Source organism: Hemicordylus capensis, chromosome 2 (genome assembly GCF_027244095.1).
Source record: "Hemicordylus capensis ecotype Gifberg chromosome 2, rHemCap1.1.pri, whole genome shotgun sequence".
Lineage (NCBI taxonomy): Eukaryota > Metazoa > Chordata > Lepidosauria > Squamata > Cordylidae > Hemicordylus > Hemicordylus capensis.
In genome coordinates, this window is record NC_069658.1 from 108,095,929 (window position 1) to 108,114,954 (window position 19,026).

The window sequence follows — 19,026 nt, forward strand, 5'->3', positions numbered from 1 at the left end:
TGAGCTGAACTAGCACCTGTGTCAGCCTGGCAGAAAAGCAACCCCAAAGTGACAGCCGTAGAGGTGTTTTTAGGGGGGGCAGTGAAGTCACGTGCAGCCAGAAAATTGCATCACAGCATGCCCTGCGTAATTGCACAGGATCCTGGGGCTCGTCTTTCGGGTCATGCAGAGCAGCCTTTTAGCAGCAAAATGTTTGGGTCTGACCTTGGTCCTGCACCCAGCTTTCGAAACTGTTTACATGTCTAGACATTTTTTAAAGACTCCGTTCATGTTTCAAAATAGCCGATATGTTCCAACTTCTTTCTGTGTAGGAGGATGCCCGTTTTTGAGCCTCACAGAACTTTTCACCTGGCAGGAACGGAAGGGCAGCTAATTGCCAGCTGTCGTTTCCTCTCTGTCTTTATTATTCAGATTTGCCCTTGCTGATTTATCCTAGTCTAGATGTGACTACGCTTCCCGTCCACACAGATTTGCTCTCTGCCCTGCCCTGGTCCCGTCCTCTGTCCTCTCACAGGCGACAGTCAAACCCCGTAGGCTAGGCTGCCATGTGATCTGAAACTCTTCGTCTATGGCATCCCTGACGAGGGAGGGGGGTGTCCATTGTTGATTTTTTGGGCAGCCGCGCGCAGCCGCAGTGCGGGCAAGCCGGTGTGCGCGAGAGCTGTGCTACAAAGAGGCACGAGAGGAGTTTTTTTGCAGGATAAAGTCTGAGTCAGTCGCAGCTGCTGCAGGCGGGCAGTTCATTCTGCCGCTCTCCTCTCTCGTGGTGCGAGTGGAATCGCTGCAGCTCTTCGGGTGGGCTTTCCGCCGTGGGAACCAAGCAGCGCCTGGTACGTCCTTACCCCTCGGGATCAGCCTGTGAGAAAGTCCTCAGTTCTTCCCGAAGAGCTGGGGCTTGCGGCTGAGCTCTCGTCCCTCCTCCTTAGCAGGTTGCCGAGCAGGGAGGTGAGTGGCGCGCTCTTCCTTTAGGACTGCTGGCGATTCTTTTTCGCCTCTCTGAATGAAAACCGGAGGCGGGAAGGAGGGCTGAGAGTTGCCTCGGCGGCGGTGGGCAAGTGGGGGGTATATTGGGAGGGAAACTTTGTGGAACTATGCGGCGAGGTGCTTGTAAAACACAGCGTTTGAATGCATTTCCAGCCCGGCTTTTGACCTGCGCGAGGAAGGCTCTCTCTGAGTCTCCTGAAAACTTGGGGGGGGGGGCTTGGAGGGGTGTCTGTGGGGGAGGGCTTTGGAGAGGACCCAGGAGGACTTCTGCTGCAGATGTGAGCTGGCTTTTCTGCCTTGGTTTCCTCTTCCTTTTCGCTCCCCTCATATCAGTTTTCCTGTGACTCCCCCCCCTTCTTTCACGTTTGTTTCCTGCATTTGCGGGGTGAAGGGGAGAAGGAAGCTCCCCTGGGCTGTTGCTGCTCTGGCTGTCGTGTTGCCGCCTGCACAGCCTGAGGCTGCAGCACGTTTTGGTGTTTTTTTTTTAAATTCGGGTTCCCCTTCACTTGACATTGCAATGGCCAGGGCCCTGGGGAGCGGGAGTGAGTGTTGTGGCTTCCCTCTGCACGTTTCTCTCGCTGGCTCACCTCTCCCTCTGTTACTTGGAACAGCAGGGATGAGGGCAGCTTTTGTTCTGGAAACATCAAAGGTGTTTGGGACTAGTGGGTAGTGGGAGACGGGAACTCGCAATTCTGAAGCAAAAAGATGATGCTTGTCACGCATCATTGTGGTGGCTTTTGCTGAAGAAGGAACAGGATCAAAACTTTCTTTCTCTTCCTTTTGGCTGCTGTGCACATGAATTAGCTAATGAAGCTGCATTTTATGCATAGCTGGAAGCTTATTGATCTACTGCTCAGTGTTATTACTCAGAGATCTGGCTTAAGTAGCCTGTTGGGAGCCTGTAGGGAAATTAAAATTCCCCTTTTGGGGTGAGGGGTAGCTTTGCTGCTTATTATTGTTGTGTTATTTTTCCAAACTATGGACAGCTTCATACACTAATCAATTCAAAATCCCGCAACCAAGCAGGTAGCGTGTGTGTGCGTGTGTGTGTACACATACATGTGTAAAGATAACATACCATTGTGAAATGTCCTTGGGTATGAGCTTGTGTTTTGCGGCACGATTGTGGTATTTCTTCCCCCACCCTGGAAATAATCCTCACACATGCAGTTGGAGTTGAAGCTAGAGAGAAGTAGCAAAACCACAGGTTTGGCATGTGAATCCATCTTACTGTACTATTTAAGCTGCAATATGTAACTTCACACAAAATGTGTCTAGCTGTGTTTGAAGGAGGAGGACTCGGAAGATGATTTTCCTTTGATGTGCTTCTGGAAATTCTCAAAATTATTGTTGGATCATTTAGTGGTAACTGATTCACATACAACTTTGAACTGCCTCAGGAGAAGGGTGAACTCCAAATATGAACAGTATGTTCTCAAAAGCGCCAGTATGAGATGGCAGAACTCACTTTTTCTGAGATTGCTCTCTATTGACTGTTCTGGTTCCCTGTGGGCCTGATTTATTATTATTTAACTTATTTCTATACTGCCCCAAACTTGTGTCTCTGGGTGGTTTACAATTAAAATCATTCAAAACCCAACATTAAGAGTATCAAAACTATAAATCTAATTAATAGCGTGGGTGAACAAATATCTTTTTAAAAGTTGCTAGAGGGGAGGCTCTTATCTCAACAGGGAGCACATGCCAAAGTCCATGGGCAGCAATGGAGAAGGCCCGTCCCCAAGTAGCCACCAGATGATCCGATAGCAACCAAAGATGTACATCTCCAGAAGATCTCAATGGGCAATGGGGCTCATGGTGAAGAAGAAGTTGTCTTAAAAATTTCTCCCAATACTGCATACTGGTGTATACACCTAAGTCCATCTTCTCAGAGTGCTGAGTCCTTGCTCTGTTCTCCTCTTTCCTAAAAACTTAGCTTAATGCAAATCACAGGTTCTGTTCACTGTTCCCTCTAACAGAGATTCCCCGGTGTTGTTGACTACAACTCCCATAATCCCCAGTCAAAAGTCATTGCAGCATCTGGGAATCCCTGTTAGAGGGAACAGTGGTGCTGTTTGCCCTCCCACTTTCCCCCGTGAGCCAAATCAGATTTCCTTCAGACTGGAATTCTGCATCCAGTCTGCAGAATTGTTTGTGTTGGCCTTAGATGTACACAAAATGCTTAATGTTTGAACTTGTTTTCACCTTGCTCTTAAATATTTATTTGCGGTGTTGGATTCCTAGGACCACTTAATGCAGTCAGTTGTCTAATTACATTAGGTGGTCGCTTGCAAATCAACTGGGTTGGTAGAGCTCCAGCTACTGTGTGAGTGGCTGCCCAAGCAGGCTGGATGGATGTTAACCTCTGCAAGCAATCCCCTGTTTTGAGAAGACTGTACTGGACGTTAAATTCACACAGACCAGGCAAGGAGCTGTCTGTACAACCACTTGCTATTTTGAGTTCTAACCACATGACTTCACTGCAAAGATCCATATGCATGGTGACTGTGAAGCAAGTCCAACTCTCCTTAACATGAATGGAAGAACTTCCTTTATTCCTTCCACATCTCCATCTTGGGACAAGAGTCATTTGTATTTGAGTATAACTATGGTGAAAGTAAGTCAGTTCAGAAATACTAGTAGAATAAATTCTGCAACATATCTGTTATTAGCCTTCATTGTGCCAACGACATCTGCAGGTGGTGTGGAGCCAATTTAATATTTGCCCTTCTATAAGGCATAAGCTTACCTAGACAGATCTGTTCATTCTGGATGCCTTCCCTGACTGTAGTTCAGATTGGACTTTAGCATAATCTATTACCTTCCCCTTGCAAGCAAGGACTGCTTTGAAGACTGGGATGTTGTGGTACAGTGTGACAACTACATTCTGCATCTGAAGTTTGGGACACATGTTGCTTTTCATTTCTGTGGTGTCAAGTGCTTAGACAGATAAATAAATAAACTCTCAAGTATGGCATGTGAGTCAGTGTCTCATATACCACTGGAGTAATCCCTAAGAAGGATCCTGTATGTTTCTTGTACACTTGACTGAGTGACATCCTGTAGCTTAAGTGGAACGGAGTATTGTGAAGAAAGGGCTGTTAACTATAAGTGAGTGGTGAGATCTGCCTGTAAGTGTATGAATCCCTGGGGAGGGAAGCAGGCATTGCTGCATTTCTACACTGAAAGATTCAGCTGAAGCAGGAGCAAAAGACATTTTTCCTGTTTAAGCAACAGCTTGGAGCAGAGGGCTGTCCTTGAGTTTATATGAAGGCACAGCTGTGTCAGGGACCAGGGAAAAGCAGGGTTCTGCTGACCGTGGCTGCTGCCTTTGGCTGTGCTACTAAGGCCAAAGATGGTTGTCATCTGTCCACTTTTATTAATTAAATGAGAACAATATAATTAAAAAACAAACAAACAGAATTCAGGTGAACACTGACAAATGGATGAAATTCAAGTCCTGGTGAAAGATACTTATATTGCCTAACTATAATTGAGCTGGTCTGTTTGCTTTCTTGGGAGGGAGTTCCGTAGAACAGGAATTGCAACCCAAAGAACATACTTCATTCTTGGTAGAGGGTGATGTGATAATCTAAAACAAGTGCACCTGCAGTGCTGAGCTACCAATTGGTCTTAATTCCTTGTGTGTGCATGCATGTGGGAGAAGATGCTCACTAAGATTTTATATACAGACAATTTAGGGCATTATAAATCAGAATTTGAACTTGACTCAAACAAATTGGTAACCCGTGCGAATGCAAGAGGACTGGTATTGCATGCAGTCTGTTGCAGCTGCATCTGAGGTTTTGGACTGTTTAAAGGCAGTTCTATGTCGAATGAATTATTTATTGTAGTTGGGCACTTTATTAGAGTGTGCATGACAGAGGCCAGATCAGAGGTAGGCAACCTTGGCTCTCCAGCCTTGGGACTATAACTTCCACCATGGTGGGAATTGTAGTTCAACAACAGCTGGAGAGCCAAGGTTGCCTGCTCCTGCACTAGATCCTTAACTAGCGCTCCCCTCCCCATGCTAATAAGGCAAAGATGCACCTTTAAAGTGGTGGTCCTTATATTTATCAGGGGGAGAGCAATTGTTCCCATCTAACCCCAGTAAGGCATCCGTCCTCAGGGATGCAAGGGGAGAGGAGAAATATAGCTGTGTGCTATCTGCATACCAATTACTCTACACTCCAAATACTCAAATGACTTCACCCAGAGTCTTCATGTAGGCATGGCATGAGGAACTAGGGAAATCCATAGGGAAGAACACTAATCTCCTACCACCACCTTCTAGAACTGACCTGTGAGGTAGGAATAAAGTCGCTTTAAAACAGTGCCACCTACTTCCAACCCATACAAATGACTCAATGTCGTCATGGTCAGTGATATCAAACTGCTGAGAAGAGAATCAACTATGGTCATATTGCAGACCTTTGCTGCAATATGTAAGCAAACCCCTGTAAGCAAACCGCAACGCTGTTCAGAAACAGTGGTTGCACAAGGAATTCTAGTAGTTTTTGCCTATTTGCTGCAATGGAAAAAACTTTGGTAGTGCTGTTTGCACAACTGCTGCTCCTGAACAGAGTTGGAACTTATTTATGCGTCTGCAGGAGCTCCAGGGAGGAGTGTTATGGAGATAGATTGCTGCACTTTGTGTAGGCCAATGTTTCCCTAGGATATGGGAAAGCCTTCCAATATTTGGTCCATAGTTACAATTACTACTTTAATGACTATGTATTAGCTAGTGGTATCAGACAAGTTGCAAGATATCTAAACTCCTCCCATCATGTTAGTATTGGGCCTTGAGGTTACACAGTTAAAGCTGTTTGGTTTATAGCCTAGAACACCTCAGTAAACTTGGCATTGTGGATATGCATTTACTTTGGCAGAAATAGAAATTGTGCCAATTTTTTCTTTTTTTTGTATTCATGAATGTCCTCTAAATGAAACAAACTATTTAGTCAGCTTTCCTTTCTGCTTAGTTTAGAACTGCAATACCTATTGGTCTTTCCATTCTTGCTGTGCATCGTCTGTCTTGAATAATAGATGTAGGAAGTGAAATGAAAACTCCCTAATGAAGAATCTGCTTGGTAAATGATGCAAGCTCCCCCCCCCCCCCCGCCCGCCCTTTGCAGCTTGTAGTGTAGGTGGAGCTGTCAGAAATGGGCAGCAATTTGTGCCTTCTGGTTTTATAGAAGCACAATCAGTTAATTGGAAACTGCTCTAAACCTATGCTGTCAGCAGCACTCTGTAGAGTTCACTTATTTAGTTAATGGAATTAAGTAATGGGACTTAATGAAAGGTTGCATGTACTCTTGATATGAACCACTTATATTTGGTTATAACTTTAAAGTGAGGAAAGAAACACTGTGCCCTTTCAAAATCACCATGTAAATCACATACTCCAGGGAAGAGTATGTGTGTCACTGCCCTTATTCTTCTGATTAAATGTATTGGTTCAAATAACTCTTGCATGATCTTTCAAGTTAAAAACATTGGCTGGGTGGATCTTTTCCTAAGTAGGATGTAGAACAGGTAATACAACCTGAACATTGTTTGATTTTTCTAGAAATAGAATTATGCAGAATCTTACATTTATCAGTATAACTATCCAATCTTGCCTTTCCAACTTATGACAAAAAATTTTATCAATTCCATTTACAGGGGACACTGAACATTAAGTACAACATGTTAGCTAAATGACATGGTGTCTGCTGTGCCCTGAAAATGATGTGTACATTGTGAATTCGAGAACTGATTATGCAATACAGCTTTTTGAAAATAACTTGGGTCTCTTCAACTCTTTATTTATTTATTCGATTTCTATACCGCCCTTCCAAAAATGGCTCAGGGCAGTTTACACAGAGAAATTATAAATAAATAAGATGGATCCCTGTACCCAAAGGGCTCACAATCTAAAATGAAACATCAGATAGACACCATCAGATAGTCACTGGAGGTATTGTGCTGGGGGTGGATAGGACCAGTTACTCTCCCCCTGCTAAATAAAAGAGAATCCCCATGTTAAAAGGTGCCTCTTTGCCAAGTTAGCAGGGGTTAATAAGTACTTATCTTTACAATAAGCACTACATCAGAAATAAATTTGTCTAAATAGTTCATATTATCTAATTTTAAAATCAGTCTACGTGATTTTGTATCATTGGATATACTTTCATTTACGGTTGAAGTGCTAGATGATGATTTGTGTTTAATGGAAATCTTTGAGTCATTGACTTTATGTGGAAGAGTGACTGTTTAAAACCACTAGTGACTAGTCCTCTTAAAAATCTTAGCCATGGATGTAAAGAAAATTCCCCCTTCCCACTTGCAATGCGGATTCCACAGATCATCTAGAAAGCTCTCTTGCTTTGAAGAAGGTACCATCTAAGTCTTATTTATGATACTTTATTCCTGATTCTACTGACACATTAACTACAAAGATTGTATTTTGTCTCTTAAGTAATTGGTAGTGATGTAGATAAGCATTCAGATTCCTCAAGGAGCACAAAGAGGAAATTAAGGAAAATGTTTAGGGCTTTGGGCTCAAAGTTATCTTTGTGCCTTCCACATGAATTACTATGTGATCAGGACAATATGTAAATTATACTGTCAGGCTGCGTGGACATTTTTATTGAGCAGTAGAAGTGACATCTTTTCTAGAGCTACCATGGCACTAGTTCTCATCTAGCAGCATTAGATTCAAAACCTTACCAATGTAAGGGAAGTTGTCGGTGGTGGGAGAGGAGCTTTCCTATGGAGTAAAGATCTGTTCCATTTTGTAATTCCTAACTGTAGTTTGGCTCTTAAAGTATCACTGAGAACTAGGGATGCAGCAAGTTAAATAGCAGAAACTGCTTATATTTTGTAAGTCTGTATTGCACCTTTGCTTCTCCCAGTTTGTTTTCCTTGCTAGAGACAATGCTGTTGATGTCAGTTTTGCAAGGAAAGTCTCTTAAATATACAACCCAGTTTTCTGTTAAATATTTTCAGATGGGCTTAGCAGAAGCTATTTCACTTGGAGTCGATGCTGCATCTGCTGTCAGGAGGCCACAGAGAAGGACTTTGGATCTCTAATTCACACCTATTGCCAGAAGTACTATGGTTCTTCTGGTGCCGAAAAATATATAGCCTGCCTGCCTGTGTTTTGATCTAGATAATTCTGACTAATCCTACCTTACCCCATATTATTGCCTTGATTCTCTCAGCCAAATTAATGAAAATACGTTGGTTCTCTAGAGGAGTTGAGTAGATAGAGATTGGAGGGAGGCAGAAGCCTTATTCAGACATTACGTTGCATGAGTGTACCGATATCTGTACACGTGCACATGTCTTCATGTGACTGTAAGGTAAAGTGTGCTGTCGATTCAGTGTCAACTCCTGCCGACCACAGAGCCATGTGGTTTTATTTGGTAGAATACAGGAGGGGTTTACCATTGCCATCTCCCATGCAATATGAGACGATGCTTTCCAGCATCTTCCTATGTCGCTGCTGCCTGATATAGGTGTTTCCCATAATCTGAGAAACATACCAGCAGAGATCAAACCAGCATCCTCCTGGCTTGCTAGCCAAGTCATTTCCCTGCTGCGCTATTAGGTGGCTTGTGAATTACTGTACCTATGCTCACTTTACAAGTGAACCCGGGTTCAGGCCCCTCGGATGCATGGTACACATAGGAAGTGTACTTCTGTACCTGTGTTCAACAATGTGTGAATAACTGTCAAGATATTGTATGAGTGTTGAACATAACATGTAAATAATACATACAGCCCTACTGCTCCAATTTAGTATGTGATGGCAGCTATTTATTCTTTGGGCATCTTAAGGTAGATTTTATCTCAGTGGTAAAGCTGGAGCAGCTAGGCACCCATCTAATTTGCTTTACCTAGTGACTCACTGAGGTAAGGACTTCAGGGATGCCATGTAAGGGCATTCTAGAAATACTTTTATTTTGCCTTCCAAAGGCTTCACCTGAGTAATAGGGAGAACTTTGATCAGAGCTCCATTTGCTGATATAGGAGGCCTCTATGGACAATAGTGCTTCCTAGAGCATGCTCTTCACCGGCCATCTAGGGTAAGAGTTTTGAAAAGATTTGCATCATTGGCTGAAGGAGCTGCCAGGCTTTGTGCACAATCCTTTCAAAACACACAACAAAACTGCAGCTTTGGATTACAGCCTCTAAATTGTAATAGTCCTCATTAAACTTGAGAAATGCTTCCCCCCCCACTGCATATGTGATGCACACAAGAGTTGCTGAAGAGTTTTCAAGGATTAAAATATTCCCAAGAGAAGCAATGAGAAAGCAGGATAGCTTACTGCTGAATATGTAGGATTCTGAGGTTGAACAAGGCAGACAGAATAGTTTTTTGGAGACTCTTGCAGCAAGAGTTGCCATGTTCCATTTTGTAGAGGAAACAGACTCAGATGATCTAATGAAATTAGAGTATTTTTGTTGTCTGACCTGATACCATGTGTAAGAGCTGCAGCAAGAAAATAAAAAATAATTACATCAAGTTTCTGTCTTAGAATTGTTCAGTGTCTGAGGAACTGGCTTAAGGTAAAGTTTTTAAATATAGAGAGACCACTATGCATTTGATTTGTTCTAGTCAGGGTTAACTCTGCAACCTCTTTAGGCTTTTGGTTAGTTTTGATAATTTAAAATTCATGCTATTTGGTCTTCAAGTGTATTAAATTACACGTCAGTTTTTGTATTGCATGTTACCAAAGAATAAGTTTCCATGTACATGCTTCATATAAGTATTCATGTAATGCTAGATAATTTACTTGTTCTTTGATCAAAAGTCATTTCTTGAATCCTTTTTAAATTAACAGGAATAGTTTACATTCTAACAAAGCAAACCTTTTAAAAATTGTATATCTGTATAGCACACAAAACTACAAAATAGAAATGGAGGGGAAACGGTTTAACAAAAAGCTATTTTGTACTGCTTGAATTATACCCTCCCCTTTGAATGCATGCAGGGCATGAAAGGTCCACATAACAGGTTATTTATACACTGTCAGTGGTGCAGCTAGGAGAACAGGGGCCCATGTTCACCCCCGTCCCCAGTGGCCCTGCTGGTATTTTGGGAGTGCATCTGAACAGTGTGCACAACAGCAACACCCCTTTGTGTGTGACATTGCATGCAAGGGGTCAGGGCCAGTGCCCCGGAAGGCCTGCACAAGATTTCCAGAGCTCATTCCCAGCTGACGTTTGCTTCCAGTGTTAGGGAGAGAGAAAATACATCCACCCAGCAAGCAAATGCTATCTGGGAATGAACTCTGGAGCGCTCATGTAGACCTTCTGGAGCTCTGGTCACAGCCCTTTGGGTGACATCACATGCAAGTCGGCATGGTTAGAGCCCTGGAAGGCCTGCACAAGCCCTCTGGAGCTCATTTCCCAGCTGTGTGCCTTGCCGAGTGCATGTTTTGTTTGTACACCCAGCAACAAACATGGTTGGAAAATGAGGAGGACTGCCTGGAGCTCAGGGGGAGGGGTACATCAGGCAGCCCCCATGAGTTGAGCAGCTTGGATTTTTGAACCCATCTGCCCTATTATAACTCTGCCCCTGTACACTATACATATAGCTAAAGTATGCATGGGGAACCACAAGGCCTACTGAATACCTGTTTAGTGCTGTGTCCTGTAGGAGGGGTTATTAAAGCTCCTTAAAAAGTCATTATGGGAGATGTACTGATCTCTATATTGAACCCATCTCTACTAGGATCTGTTCCAGTTTTCCCCTCTGAAATATATACTGTATAGCAAACTTTTAATATACATGGTTGTTTGCTCTCGCTCAAAAAAAGCACAGTTGCTTCCTCTCATGCCTTACACTGTCTAGTAACACATCCTGTATTATGCAGTAAAAAAAAACCCCAACCCTCCTTATTTATAAGCTAGTTTTGGAACCCATGCCTCTGCTAGAGAATTGTGTTTGGACCACTGTATAAAATATTTTTCTCTTGTGTTTGCATCTTTTTACTGACTCTGCTATTTTAACTGAGTCAACTGTTACTCAGTGTTAGAATTTGTGGATGAAAACTATTGGACTGTGTCAAACTGCAGCTGCTTAAAGGGCAATTTGTCCTTAATTCCCTGGGTCACAAAGTAACTGGGATTCAAAGTGTTTGCCTAGGCACAAATAGCTGTGTGGTCTCCATTCTAGAAAGCTTCCTTTTGTAAATTGTTTGAATTTTCTTATTTAAGTGGGGAACAGAAAGAAGAATCACTTAGTCGTCATGCTTCTAACAGTGACCATTGGAGACTTCCCCCTTCCCCTTGTTCTAATTAGAAATTCTGCAGTGCTCTTGGCAAAGTTACACTTGTTGCTAATGTGCTTCTGGGTAGAAATTCTGCTGTGCCTGTCAAGGTCTCTTTCCAGTTCTTATTATACATGGAAATACAGATGTGTATTGAAAGAGAACTACTATGCTTCCCTCCTCAGTGTGATATTGTTATGCTGTCCTTAAACTGAAGCATTTTAAAATGGGAATGTTTCTCACTTGAGAAGCAAAATGCGAGTTGATCAGGAAACATCTCGTTTACTGAAAATCCAATTTATGTGACTTTTGTGTAATTATCCATCTCCCTCCTAGTCTGTCTTTGAAATTCTAAACCTCGGGCAAGATCCTCTAGAAACCTTTGTATATTTCAAATAGATGGAAGTTGATAAACAACATATTTGTAGACTTTGGTTTCCTCACCATTAGGAAAGTTCTGATAGATTGGTCCATTTGGAGTATCTTCTTCTCTTTTTTTGTAGATCGGTTAAAACTCTAAAATGAGCAAGACTTTGCTTAAAAGCTCCTGACTCTTATACAATCAAACTTCTTAATTGGTGTTGGTGCCGTGGAGTTCTCAAATGTATGCTTCTTCAGCCAACAGCAGCCTATTCTTTTAGGTGGGGTGTAATCCAAGTAAATCCTCACATGTGACAAGACCATCTCCCACCCCCCAGTAATCCTATTGCTGCCTTAAGGATATTGTTGATCACCAGAATGTATTCTATAAACTAAACCATGTCTAGACTACAACATTCCTAAGTTCATTTAAAAGCAAGGAGGTAAAAGACCCATGGCCTCATGTCAACAGATCTACATGCATTAGACACAAGCTTTTGCTGCCTCTCTCTGAAATAGAGAAAAACTTGGAACAGCGATCATTAAGGTCTAGCCTTAGCTGAACATATGGAGTATGCATGTATGTTCTCTAGGCTTACTAGGGATGCAGTTAATGAAATAATTCTGATATGCTGAGAATCGAAAAGGAGTTATACTGGAGTAAGGGGAAGTTGGGAAGATAGGCCTGATGCAATATCATGAACTAACTGGAAAAAGTAAACAGACTGAACAGCTATTCTCCAACACTGGAACAGAAAGGAATTGGAATGTCTGCCTCGGTTCCACTCCTCCAGGTGATCCTGCTGACAATAAAGAATCAGGCTGCACCAGGTGTGCAAGCTTCTTGGCACTAACCGAAGAGCAAGAGCACAAGAGCTCTTGTCGTTGTGGCTTTCAGCCTTGTGGGGGAGCAGATTGGGGCTCCAGAAGATTCAAGGAATATCACATGTTTTTCACCAAGGACCATAGTATCCTTCCAGATTGGAAGATGAATCTACATGATTGGAAAGCTGGGGACCTGTTTTTATTGAAACAGAGTTGCTGTGGGTGGTTGAACTGGGGAGCAGAAGAGTGTGGATGGTCCAGGGGTGGTTATTTCATGGGTAGCAGGCAGAGTGAGTTATGGTGGTGGGAGTTGGGTAGGTCGTTACAAGAGGAAATGGTCCAGGCAATTGCGTCCTGTTCTTTTTGTTGGAAGTGAAGGACTCATGTCAATGACAGAAGGGGACAGACTAGTGAGTCAGAGGGCTAGAGGGGTCAAGACATTGGTCATGGCTTTTCTACTGCTTTGACACTATCCCTTTGGTATGTAGATTGCTACTCTCGGGGACTGACTACCTGCCTTCCTCACTTCCCTTTCTTCTCCCTTGCAACACACATGCTCTTCTCTCCCTGCACCATGTGTTTAGAGATGCAGAAACCATCCCCCTGCATCCAGCTAGCTAGCTAGATTAGGGATCCTATCTCTTCACTTTCCTATCTAGAATGGAGTTCTCCAATAAAGACTCCTTATATTGATTTGAAACTATGAACTGGCTCCAAGTTACTTTACTCTCGGCATACACGCATGCCTAGGCAGACTCCACTGTGTTGTGCCTCTGTGCACTCTGCTGTAATAGGAGGGTATCTCTTACCAGAGAGAATTCCCAACACTTTTTCCCATATTTTCTCCCAAACTTGTGGCCCCAGAGAGCTCTGGGAACACTCGCTCTAGGGTGAGGGTGCTGCTGTTGAACAGGTCAGTAAATGGCAAAACGTCTCTCATCCATGATTTGATTGTGGATGAGCATGCTGAGCTGGTATGTGTGACAGAAATCTGGTTAGATGAGTTGGGTGGGGTTGGTCTTCTTCAGCTTTGTTCTCCAGATTTCCTGGTCCTGCAGCAGCCCCGCCTTGAGGGTCGAGGAGGGGGCATTGCAGTCCTCTATTGTGAGACCTTTCCCCTTTCCAAGTGCCCAGTTAGGCAATTCAGAATGTCCTCTGAGATGGGATGGGTGTACCAACCACCCTGCTGGTGTACCAACCACCCTGCTGGTGTACCAACCACCCTGCTGGTGTACCAACCACCCTGCTGGTGTACCAACCACCCTGCTGGTGTACCAACCACCCTGCTGGTGTACCAACCACCCTGCTGCACTTCAGTCTTCCTATTTGATCTGGAGGGTTGGTCTTGGAGGTGGCTGTGGGTTCCCCCAAGCAGGGCCAATGCTAAGGGTTCTGGCACCTCCCTGCAACCTATAAATTGGTGCCCCCTCTAATTTTATTAAAACTGTGAACGGAATGAGTTTTGTTCTGGGCAGCAGTATCAAGGCATTGTGTGCATTATTATGTGCCATTATAGATGATAAAACATGTGCATGCTCATGAACACACAGACACTCCAGAGTAATGAAAGAAATGTATCTTACAATTCTATTATATTAATAAGATCAGATTTTTACTTTCTTTCACTTCATGTTTATGTAAAATAAAAACAAAGCAGAATCTAAAGCAAAGTGGAAAGATTTAAACCTAAAAAGGTGCATATACATTGCAAAGAATGATTTCTTTTTGGAAAGGGGTTTGATTCCTGCTTGGAAGTTTATTCAGTGAGACACACAACTTTACAACATTATTCCATTTGTATGGTAGGTGGTGCTCCTTCCAGACAGCATTTACTTCATCAAAGAAAATATTTGTAGGGACTTAAGTTCCTATATTTAATATGTTTGTTGATACTAATTTTGATGAAGTAAACACTTTCTGGAAGGAGGAGTACCTCTCATACAAATGGAATAATGCTGTAAAGTTTTACCAGAGGGCTTGAGCAATCTCCCTACAAGCAAGGTTAAAGTGTTTGGAAACATATGGTGAGGGAAAGAGGTAAAGCTAGCTAGAGGTTACAGTCTTCCTCTTGGAGTTAGGCAAACCAATCAAAAGCATAGTGTAGTGGTTAGTGTGATGGATTAGGACTGGAAAGACCTGAGTTCAAATCCCCATGCAACTTACTGGGTGACTCTGGGCCTGTCATGTATCTCTCAGCCTAATCTACTTCACAGGGTTGTTGTGAGGATAAACATAACCATGTACACTGCTCTGAGCTCCTCGGAGGACTGCATAGTAGACCTTAGAATGGAAATGCTTTAAAATGAGTATGAAGTAATAATGCTTCCCACTCCTTGATGCTCCGTCTGTAAACATATTTTGCTGTTTTAGCTCCCCACTGAATAGCTAAACACCTCTAGTCCTAGGATGACTGCTCTTACTTTTTTTACAACTACTACTGTGGTAGTAGTATTAATAAATAGAACACTTTTAATTTGCAATCTTTAAATTACAGCTTATATTACAGTTCCCTCACAGTAACCTGATCAGATAGGTCCTTTATTATTCACTAGTGGCAGCACCGTAGTGTGTGTGTGTGTGGGGGGGTGGGCTTGCTCCCATGCCCCTTCTCTGGAGCCGCCCTTGTTATTCACACTTTATGTTGTTGTTGTTTAATTAATTCGATTTCTATACCACCCTTCCAAAAATGGCTCAGAGTGGTTTACACAGAGAAATAATAAATAAATGAGATGGATCCCTGTCCCCAAAGGGCTCACAATCTAAAAAGAAACATAAGATTAGGGATGTGCAAAAAATTTCGGGCACAGATCGATCTGTGCCCGAAATGAGCAATTTTGGGTGATTCGGGGCCGAACCGAATCACCTCCAATGTCCCCCGATATTTTTTGGGGCCGAGCCGAATCACCCGAATTTCGGGGCCAAAAACTTCGGGTGATTCGGCTCATGGCCGATTTTGGGGGATTTTTTGAAGTTTTAGTGACTTTGGGGCAGTTCGGGGGCATAGAATGGGGTCTGGGCAAAAAGAGTGGGGTGGGGTGGTAGTGCCTAATGGGTGCAGGCTACCACCCCAATTTCAGGGGGATTGGGCAAAGGGGTGGATTTTGTTGATTTTCTGAGGTTTTTCTTCATAAAGTGCTTTGTGGTAGATTGATTCATGCATCATATTCATAGTAAATGCAAGTGTGAAAAAGTGAAAGTGGGGTCATGACAGTTCTTTAATTGAAAAAAATCTCATTTGCTATCATTGAATGAGAATTCACACCTCAGAATATAAGGGAATAACATCCCTTCAGAAAAACTTCTGAGTGGCTTCAGTCCTTTCTTGGGGGAAGGGTCCAGAAGGTGGTGCTGGGAGACTACTGCTTGGCTCCATGGCCATTGGTCTATGGGGTCGTGCAGGGTTCGGTTTTGTCCCTCATGCTATTTAACATCTACGTGAAACTCCTGGGAGAGATCATCTGGGAACTTGGACTTCGTTGTCAGCAATATGCAGATGACACTTGGCTCTATCTCTCCTTGTCACCTGATGCTAGGGAGGCAGTGGACATCCTGAATCAGGGGCTGGAGGCAGTGATGGATTGGATGTGGGCTAACAAACTGAGTATGAATCTGGGCAAGACGGAGTTTGATGAGTAGGAGAGCCAATCAGGATGAGGAGATTCTTCCAGTTCTGGATGGAGTTGCACTCCCCTCAAAAGCAAGTGCACAGCTTGGGGGTACTGCTGGACCCAGCTCTGCTTTTGGAACCTCAGGTGGAGACGGTGGCCAGGGGTGTCTCTGCATGGCTTTGGCTAGTACGTTAGCTGCATCCCTTTCTCGAGAAGGCAGATCTAGCCACTGTTAGCCATTCCTTAGTCACATCATGGCTGGTTTACTGTAATGCGCTCTACGTGGGACTGCCGCAAGGAACATTCGGAAACTGCAGCTAATGCAAAATGCAGCAGCTAGGATGTTATCCAGAGCAGCCCACTGGGACAATATTACGCCCATTTTGAAAGAGCCACATTGGCTGCCAATTTGTTTCCGGGTCCAGTTCAAGGTGCTGCTTCTAACCTTTAAAGCCCTAAACGGTTTGGACCCTGGATACCTGAATGACCACCTGCTTCCAAGGCTTTCTGCCCACTCAACGAGGTTATCAGAGGGGGCCCTGCCCTGTGTGCCAGCAATGAGGGAGGGAGCAATGTCATGTATGCAGGACAGGGCCTTCTTAGTCACTGCCCCCAGACTTTGGAATGCAATCCTGGTGAGCCTCCTCTCCCCAGTCTCCAACATAGTTCTTAGAAAGCAAGTTGGTTATTGTGTAGTTTTTATGGTTTTATATTGTTGAATGTTTTGTAAACCACCTTGAGACAGGGTGGATAAAAATCAATGATTGTTTTAAAAAATTCAAAAAAATCGAATTTTTTTTATTTAAATCGGATTTTTTAAAAATAAAATGCTTTTTGAGGAAAATATATTACCATCCAAAGGTTATTCCATCATGAAATAAAGATTAGTTTTTTAATTATGTAGAATAAGGCTGTATATGTTTAATTTTTTTGGTAAATGAATTCCATTAATCCATTCACAATGTCATGCTCTTCCAGAGGTTTTTGTAAGATTATTGGGCAGTTTCTCTGCCTACAAGATATTATCACAGATGCATGGTTTACTTTTGCAGTTCTCAAAACTGAATTTGACTCAGCAGAGATCACATGCCTCTTCTTCACAGCAAAAATGTTATGACATGAACAGAGTTGAGAAAAAGACCTTAATCCTATTGTTCTACAAACCTATGAATACAGAATCAACCCCTTCAGTGCTAAGTTTCAAGAAGTTCAGTGAAATAGAATAGAAATTTTTCTGATTGTTTGGAGTGGAATAGATCTGCACAAGAAGAAAGTGAAACTAAGTGTGAGGAGGGAGGGGCAAGCAGACAAGCAGTACAAAATGAAAGTGAAACTTTCTGAGCACAATACTGCATAGCCACAGACAGACAAGTCTTTGGATCTTTTTGTGTGTATGACCTGAGGTTTATCACATTCTTTCCTTGGAGGAAAAAACCTATAATGGCAGCAGGCCGTAAAAGAGACCCAGTTTGGCAATATTTTAATGAAGTTCCTTTACCTATCGGTAAGGCAGGCATGCGTGCAAAATGCAAACACTGCAACAAAGAAATGCAAGGCCTGGTGGCCCGAATGAGGCAACATCATGAGAAGTGCTGTGATGAAGATGACCAAAGAAACACATTTGAACAGGCAGGATCTTCAGGTTGGTAAACATTTTTATTGAATCATATAATATTTCTAAAGACTGCCTTGAACTGTCATGTTTGAGCAAAATTATATTTCTTATTATTACTGCATGTTACTGTCATTTGGTTCAGTTATGAAGAAAAGCAAATATTCCTTTTGGGGCAGTGCTGTGTACAGTAAGCAGAAATGGTATAAACAATAAAATAACAGCATTGACTTTTTTGTTTAGGGGAATTCATGGATTGTGGAAACTATCCACCTTCAAGATCACCATCCTCCTGTTCTACAGTTTCAGAGTTATCCATCCAGGATAGTGCTTCATTAGCATCATCATCAGACACCCACAGCCACATATCACTATCACCTAAAAGAAAGAAAAAATCCTTCCCTCCTTGAACCACCATAGATAAGTTTGTGATAAAAACTAGCAGATTAGAAAAAGAGTTAATTGATGAAAAAATTGCCCAGTTTGTTTATGCAACGAACTCTTCTTTCCGTCTGACTGAGAACCCACATTTCATTAATATGGTTCAGTCACTGAGACCAGGATACAGTCCACCCAGCAGAGCAGATGTTGCAGGGAAACTGCTGGATAAAGTGTATGACAGAGAAATGGAGCAATGTGCAACAGCTCTGGAGGGTAGAATTGTTAACCTAAGTATTGATGGGTGGAGTAATGTCCACAATGATCCTATTGTATGTGCTTGTATAACAACAGAAGAAGGGAAAGTCTTCCTTGCACAAACAATTGATACGTCAGGAAATGCACACACAGCAGAATACTTACAAGAAGTGGCAGTAAAAGCTATAATAACATGTGAACAAAAATTCAAATGTCTAGTACGCAGTTTGGTCACAGACAATGCTGCAAATGTATCCAAGATGAGAAGAAATTTAGAAGAGCAGGAAGGGAATACAAAGCTAATAACATATGGTTGCAGTGCTCATTTGCTGCACCTCTTAGTCAAAGACTTAAGTGTTCCAGAAATAAAGACTAATGTTGTTGAAATTGCTAAATACTTCCGTAACAATCACTTTGCTGCAGCAGCTCTGAAAAGGATGGGTGGAACCAAGCTAACGCTGCCACAAGATGTTAGATGGAACTCTGTGGTGGACTGTTTTGAGCAGTATATCAAGAACTGGCCTATTCTGATGACAGTTTGTGAACAAAATCGAGATAAAATAGATGGCACTGTCACGGCCAAAATCCTCAACATTGGGCTTAAGAGAAATGTTGAACATATGCTGAGCATCCTGAAACCCATCTCTGAATCTTTAAACAAAATACAGAAAAATAGCTGTTTTATTGCTGATGCTGTTGAAATTTGGAAGGAACTGAGTGAACACTTAAAAACAGAACT

The 19,026-nt window shown here is 42.7% G+C and overlaps 1 protein-coding gene across 4 annotated transcripts in view; it reads left to right on the top strand.

Annotated features, from left to right (window-relative positions):
- The first annotated feature begins 640 nt into the window (after nt 1–640).
- Nucleotides 641–19,026, top strand: part of KANK1 (KN motif and ankyrin repeat domains 1) — a 167,919-nt gene continuing 149,533 nt past the window's right edge. The window contains exon 1 of one of the 4 annotated variants that reach the window (XM_053297322.1): nt 641–945. The gene's annotated coding sequence lies outside the window, so the exon portion shown is untranslated. The remainder of the gene's footprint in view (nt 946–19,026) is intronic. The other 3 variants (XM_053297321.1, XM_053297317.1, XM_053297318.1) reach the window with 3 other exon arrangements.